At 46.4% G+C, this 7113-nt stretch overlaps 1 pseudogene; it reads right to left on the bottom strand.

Annotated features, from left to right (window-relative positions):
- The window catches only part of LOC102757020, a 14546-nt pseudogene extending 7453 nt beyond the window's left edge, over positions 1–7093 (bottom strand).
- Between the last annotated feature and the right edge of the window lie 20 nt (positions 7094–7113).

The raw sequence follows: 7113 nt of genomic DNA, 5'->3' as shown, positions 1-7113 counted from the left end.
TGATCAGTGGATAAAGCACTGGCCTGTGGACCTAAGAATCTCAGGTTCAATTCTGGTCAAGAGCACGTACCTCAGTTTCAGGCTCCTCCCCGGGCCCCCAGCCCTGTGCAGGAGGCAACCAATTGATGTGTTTCTTTCACATTGATATTTCTCTCTGTCTTTCCCTCTCTCTGCCACTCTATCTAAAAATTTTTCCCTGTCTTTCCCTTTCTCTTCCACTCTCTCTAAAAATCAATGGGGAAAAAAATCCTCAGGTGAGGATTTAAAAAATAAAATTTAAATTTAAAAAGCACAAGGGACAAAAAGAAAAATAGACAAATTGGTCTTCATCAAAATTAAAAACTTTCGTTTACTTACCTTGTAGGGAAGCTATCATGATCACGAAGGTGGTCTCCCTAAGGTGAGGCTCACCCATTGCACTCCTGCTGTGCTGATTCCCAATTTCTCCAAATGTGGGAAATTCAACTGCATAATTTGTGGTAGTGGGGGACTGCACTCACATTCTCCCTGTAGAAGAAAAAAGAAAAATGAAAAGCTTTTGTACTTCAAAGGTTCACCATCAAGAAAGTGAAAATACAATCCCAGAATGGGAGAAAGTATTTGTAAACTATATCTCTACTGAAGGTCTAGTATCCAGGACATATAAAAAACTCTTACAATTCAATAATAAAAAGACAAATGACCTAATTTAAAATGAACAAAGGATCTGAATAAATATTTCTCTAAAGAAAATATACAAGTTGCCAATAAACACGTGAGAAGCTGCTCAATATAATTAGCCACCAAGAAAATGCAAATCAAAACCACAGTGAGATTATCATTTCACACCCACTAGGTTGGCTTTAACCAAAAAGACAAATAATAACAGTGTGTTGCTGATAGGAATGTAAAAAGGTCCAGCTGCTTTGGGAAACAGTCTGACCTTTCCTCAAAAGGTTAAACATAGAGTTACCATAAAACCCATCAATTCCGCAAGTAGATACATACTGTATATCAAGAGGATTGAAAGCATATAGCCACACAAAAACTTGTACATGAATGTTTATAGAGGCATTATTCATAACAGCTAAAAAGTGGAAACAACCCAAATGATTAATAGATAAATAAAATGTGGTGTGCTCACACAATAGAATATTAACCGGCCATAAAAAGGAATGAAGCACAGATTTGTGGATAACATAGATGAACCTTGAAAACATTATACTAAGTGAAATAAGACAGGCACAACAGACCATATATTTTATGATTCCATTTACACAAAATGTCTAGCATAGACAAATCCATGGAGACAGAAAGTAAATTAGTGGAGATTAGGTGGAAATAAGGGAGTGACTGCCAGTGGGTATGGGGTTTCTTTTTTCGGGGATGAAAATGTTCTAAAATTAGATGGTGATGGTGGTTATGCAGCTCTGTGAATATACTAAAAACCTCTGATTTGTGCACTTTAAAAAGGCAAGTTTTATGGTATGTGAACTATATCTCAATAAAACTGTTATATAAATAGAATTACCTTATTATGTTAAATATAAGGTGGGCCTCTATTTCCTAGCGAGAAGATTTTTTAAAAAGGTTTTTGATAACTGGAATATGCTGTAACATCCTGACAAGGCAAAGTTTCCCTCTAAAATTGTCCTTAAAAAGGAAGGCAAAATTGTGCAGACCTCATTTTTTAGGGCTCCCCTCACCATTTCCCACCTCACTCTAAGAGACTGACAGCGAGAGAACATAGTGTATGTTTTTATGACTGTGGAGACAAGGATCTCCCACATAGATAATCTTGTCTCCCACTATTGAGGCTCTCCAAGAGCAATTGGTGGTATCTGTCTGCCCAACGCCCATACTCTTGCTTTTTATAACTGCCTGTGGATTTTCCCTCTATCAGCTATTCCTCCCTCAAACTCAGGTCTATCAGTCATGCTGCCCTTCACTTCCATGGCCAAAAGGTGGACTTGTGACTTAATTTGTCCAATCAGATGTCCTTTTCTGGGAATTTAGCTCAAGAGTGAGGTGATTCCAGAAAAAATGACAATGATTTGCTCCAGCGGAATGCCCTGAGGAAACTGTCCTATGGAGTCAGGGGACACTATTCTGATGCTATTTTTTCCTTCAGGCATTTCTTGCACCCAAGAAGCCTAACTTGATCTTTTGGTTATTCAGGGGCTGACAAATTCCATTTCGTTGTCATGGTTCTCTCAAGGCAGGGGCTGCGTTCCTCCAGATTGTCCAGACAATGAAGGAGGAAGACTCCTAAATTATGAAGTCATGACCTAGAAACCACTATATTGGAGCATCTTCTCTTTGTTTCCCTCTTGGTGACCATTTGCTTTAATATTTCAACTAAAGCTCTAAACAGTCATTGAATCTTAACTATGTCAAGGTACCTTGTTAGTTGAGGGAACACAAAGATGAACAAAATGATATCCCAGTTTTGGAGGGTGGGGTGGGAGTGTAAAAAAATGCTCTCTGACTTCTGAGTGTATCAGAGAGAAGAATCAGAAAATAAGAGGACATTTAAGCTTGGCTAGAGGTAGAGAAATTTCTGACCCACAGGGAAGGCACCCTTTGTGAGAGATTATTGAAATCAGAGAATCACAGACTTTGGGGCTGACAGGGACCTTACGGATCATCTAGTCCTACATTTCCTAGATGAAGAAATCCAGATTCTGGGAGGTGAAATGACTTGACTAGAGCCACATCGGGCTCAGAACTGACTTCTCCTCTGACTCCCAGTCCAGTGCTCATCTCACTAGCTCCCAGTCACATGGTTGCCCTTGGCTGGATCCTCCAGATTTCAGGGAACTTGGGGGAAAAGGGCAATGTTTGGGGTTTGGTAAATGGTTGCCTAGAGAAGTTTGTCTTTTAAGGCCACCCAAGAAATCAGCAAGGAAATGGGGCAGATTCCAATAGTTGTGGTCATGTTGCTTTCTTCCTTAGGTTTCCCACTGGGGACTGGTACCAGGGTTTGCAGTGCAATGGGAATACCAGCGTGTGCGCTCCCACCTTTCTCCATCCTCCTGGAGCCCTTGAAGCAAACCAACAGCTAAAGTGACCTCTCACTGGATGGTCTCTTTCTTCTGGGTGATTCAGTCAGTTGGGGTGGGAGAGTCTTTGATTGTCATTATCTGTAAGGTGTCAGGATATCAGCTAAATACCCAACAGAGACTCTAAGGAGGAAATAAATTCAGAAATCAGGCCTAGAATTTCCCCAGGGCTAAGAGGGATGTACCTTAGCTAGCAACCTGGCTCTAGGCAGGAAGGACGTAGTGTAAATAGCATTCATTGCTGGTCCTCCAGAGACAGGGAGCCTGGTCATGGTTCTTTGAGTGGAGGCAGAGACAGAGAGTCTTTCTAAGCTTTATTTTTCAGCCATTAATGAGCACAATCAGTTTAACCATTACTTGCAGAGAACTTCTCATGTTCCTGGCACTGTGCTAGGTTCTGCAGCCCACACATGATCCCTGTCTGTAAGGAACTATAGATAAACATATGGCTGACAAGTTTAATAGAATGTGATCAATGATAAGCCCTGGATGGCCCAAAGCAAAGTAAGGGAATATGCATCCCACCTGGGATTCAGAGAAGGCAAAGGAATTAACCACGAACGAAAGCCTCAGCCTCACAGGCAAGAGAACCACGGGTGTGGAATCTGGGTGTGGGGGAAGCCATAGGCAGTTGATAGTGTTACCAGAGATTGAAAAGGGAGATGGGAAGTGTGGGGTGATAAGGCAGAGAGGGTGTGTGTGTGTGTGTGCGTGTGTGTGCGTGTGCGTGTGTGTGTGTGTGTGCGCGCGCGCGTTTAGGTAAAGCACGAGGGTTTCTTCTAGTTGGGAGGGGCCTGGGAGATTGGCATTTTAGATAGATCACTGCTGTGTGGATTTGGGGAGGAGGTACCAAGAATGGGAGCAAGGAACCAACTGGAGGAGTACCTGATGCAGGGTATTCATAATGAAAACGAGGCACTTACAAGGGAAGGAGACATGAACTGGAGAAATATCCAGGAGGTGAGTGATGATGGAGATGTGATGCATAAGGAAGAGGCTCAAATCTAGGGAGCTTGCAGGTTCCTGACTTGGTGCCTGGATGGATAATGGGGCCATGAACTGAGGTAAGAAAGACAGGGAAGGAAAACGAGTCTGGAAGAGGGATGCTCATGATGGCTAACATTTATTAATCATTTATAGGGACCAGGCATTGTGCCAGGAGTTTTTCATGCATTTTCTGATAACTCTGCAGGGTAGATATTATTATTCTCAAATTATAGATGAGGAAATAAAACTTTGAGACATTAAATAGCTTGGCCAGATCTGCACAGCTGGAAGAGTGGTGGAAAGCAGTGGGAACCCAGGCATTCTGGCTCCAGGGCCAAAGCTCTTAACGACCAGGGTTGATATGTGTGCATGTGGAGTCTGAAGAGCCTGTGGGATACCCACAGTGGAGAGGTCTGGGATTTAGGGCGGCTATCAGGGCCCAGATCATGGTAAAAACCATATATGTGGACGAAACTACTCAAGTTGAACAGTGACTGAAGCACAGTGGAAAACCCCTTAGAAAAGAAGTAGCCAGAGGGTAATGCGTCCACAGATGAGACAAAAACAAAAATCCCCTGATTTTAAAATCTGAAGACATGGCTCTGCTATCTGGGCAACAGAAAACTGGGCAATCATGAACGTGTAGTGGCATCAAATAAAAACAGGCACCAAGCTAAGCTGAAGTTAATTATAACAGTTACTATGTTGTATAGTAATTATCCTAAACAGTAAGCATTTTACATAAATGGCAGTAATTAGTATAGCACAAGTTTTCAGAGCTGTGTCCTGTGGAATAATAGTAGTTCCTGGAGATGTTAATAAATGTTTGGATAAAAAAGGGCTTTGGAGTCAGATAAGTTTAGGAAATGCTGGGATGATTTAGAAGACAGAGCCATGGAACCCCTGGTTTACACTTTCTTCTCTGTTAGGAGGCAGGAGCGCGGAATGGTGGAGTGTAAAACTGGGAGCACTCAGCACAGCCTGGGGTTGAATGCTGCCGCTGACAAGCTGGGTAATCTTGGGCAATTTACTCAACTTCTCTAAGTGGACGTTTCCTCTGGACAGGGGAATAGTAATATACTCGCCATGATTGTTCTAGAGATTAAATGCAATAACATATGCACTTAAAACACTTAGAATAGAGCCCGGCACAGAGTGAGGGCTCTACAAATATGAGCTCTTATTTGTAAACCGTACTATTAACAAATCTTTCTTATTTTCTGGAGTTTAGTCCTTACACACACTTCACTCACATATATGCTGACACCTTTTTTCTTAGTTAGCTGAAGTTCTCTGTGTCCCTACCTCCTCCAGACCTCAGTCTGGGACTGGGAATGACCAAACTCTTGCCCTATTCTAATCTAGGGAAGGGGGCCAGAGAGAGGGAGGATTTATGTCCTGGCTGCTTTGCCTTGCAAGGGCCACCACTAGTTTAATTACCGTTATGCCCACTTGGAACAAGTATGCACCTTTCAGGTGGATGCTGGCCTGTGCCAGGGCACACCACACAGCAAGTGGAGTGCAGGCTGTATTTTAGCCTCTGTTTACTTCTGAGGCTGAATGCCACTGTACCATGAGCAACCTGCACAACCACACGTGGCAGCTCTGACCTTCAGGCCGCAGAAGAGGCTGGAAGCTAATGGTCACTGGGGAAAGAGGGTACAAGTTCTCCTCCCAGTAGTTCATGAGGTTAACTCTGCACAAACCCTAAGTGGATAAAGCCGCCTCCTTCTCCCCCTTCCTCCCCACAGGTGCCCCCCCCCCCATTCACCCACACAGAGGCTGACATCAGAATACCCTTGGTGTGAGGGGGGACCTCAGGCTTTGCCTGTTTCTCTGAAATCCTGATTGAATTTGGCAGGTGACAGAGCTGTGGAAAGCGGAAGTGGGAGGGGATGATTTTCCACGTTTCCCTGACACATAATGGACACTACATAATAATGATGTTCCGAACCACAGCAGACAGGGCCAGAGCAAGTCTTGACTATGGTTTGGGGCTGTGAAGGGAACATGATGGGAATGGGAGCTTCTTAATCCTCACTGTCTGGCCCCCATACTTGGCTCCCAATAGACTCACCACTTTTGAAGGTAGACACTTCCTTTATGAAACAGGGGAAGAAAAAACCAGACGTTTCCTATTCTTCCCTAGAGGTGTGTGGGCTGGAGGGCAGCACCCCGCAATGTGCACACACATGCGTTTACACGCACTCCCACGAGCAGAACAGCCTCTCCAGCTCCCCGCGGGGCTCCTGCCTCCAAGCACCGCTTCGCAGCCTAGAACCCACGTGCAGGCCTGACCGGTGGTGACCTGCCAAGGGATCGATCCCCCCCTCCCCCGACCTGGGTTCTCTCCTTGATAACGTAAGGAACAGGGGCGGGCGAATGTCAGGCTCCTCGGGGCCCTGACCTGCTACGTTTCCCACTCCCGGGGGGTTTGTTCACTCCCCCTCCGGCCCTGCCTGGCCACGGGGATAGGGATGGGCTGCCCAGGGAGGCTTGTACCCTCGCGGGGCCCTGTTGCACCAAAGACAAACCTGCCCCCTCACAATGGTGCCTACGTGTGCCCCCACCGCGCTGGGAGACACACAGCCACCCAGGGCGGGCTGGCCATTCAGGGCGGCGGCCGAGAGGCTCAAGAACAAAGGCTGAGCTGGATGGGGAAGGGGCCTGCCCTGGACGTGCGGGGAAGGGAGCCCTAGGGCTGTTCGAGACGTTACCGCTCCTTCCCTTCGGAGGTCCGAGGGGAGGAAAAGCTCCGGGCTGCTCTCCTTCCCACACACAGGTTTGGGGGAGGGCAGGGGGTCTTTGTCTTTTCCTCCGGGGCTGATGGCTTCACCCCCTTCCCCTGCCTCTCCCTAAGGTCAGGATCTCGACCTCTCTCCCCACCGACTCCCCGGGCCTGCAATCTCCACCCTCCGCTCTCCCTTTATTCTCTTGGGGCCTTGAGCCCCGCCCTCTCTCCTCACTCTCAGCCTTGCCCTGGATTCCTTTCCGGGCCTGGCCTCTCCCGCCCCGGGTGCGGGGGTCTGCATTCTCCTTTCTCTCCTCCGGCCCCGGCGCCCTCCCCCACCCTCCCCGGCTCCCC

Source organism: Myotis davidii, unplaced genomic scaffold, assembly GCF_000327345.1.
Source record: "Myotis davidii unplaced genomic scaffold, ASM32734v1 scaffold993, whole genome shotgun sequence".
Classification (NCBI taxonomy): Eukaryota; Metazoa; Chordata; class Mammalia; order Chiroptera; family Vespertilionidae; genus Myotis; species Myotis davidii.
Note: the sequence above shows the minus strand (reverse complement) of the source record. Positions and strands in the feature narration are given on the sequence as shown.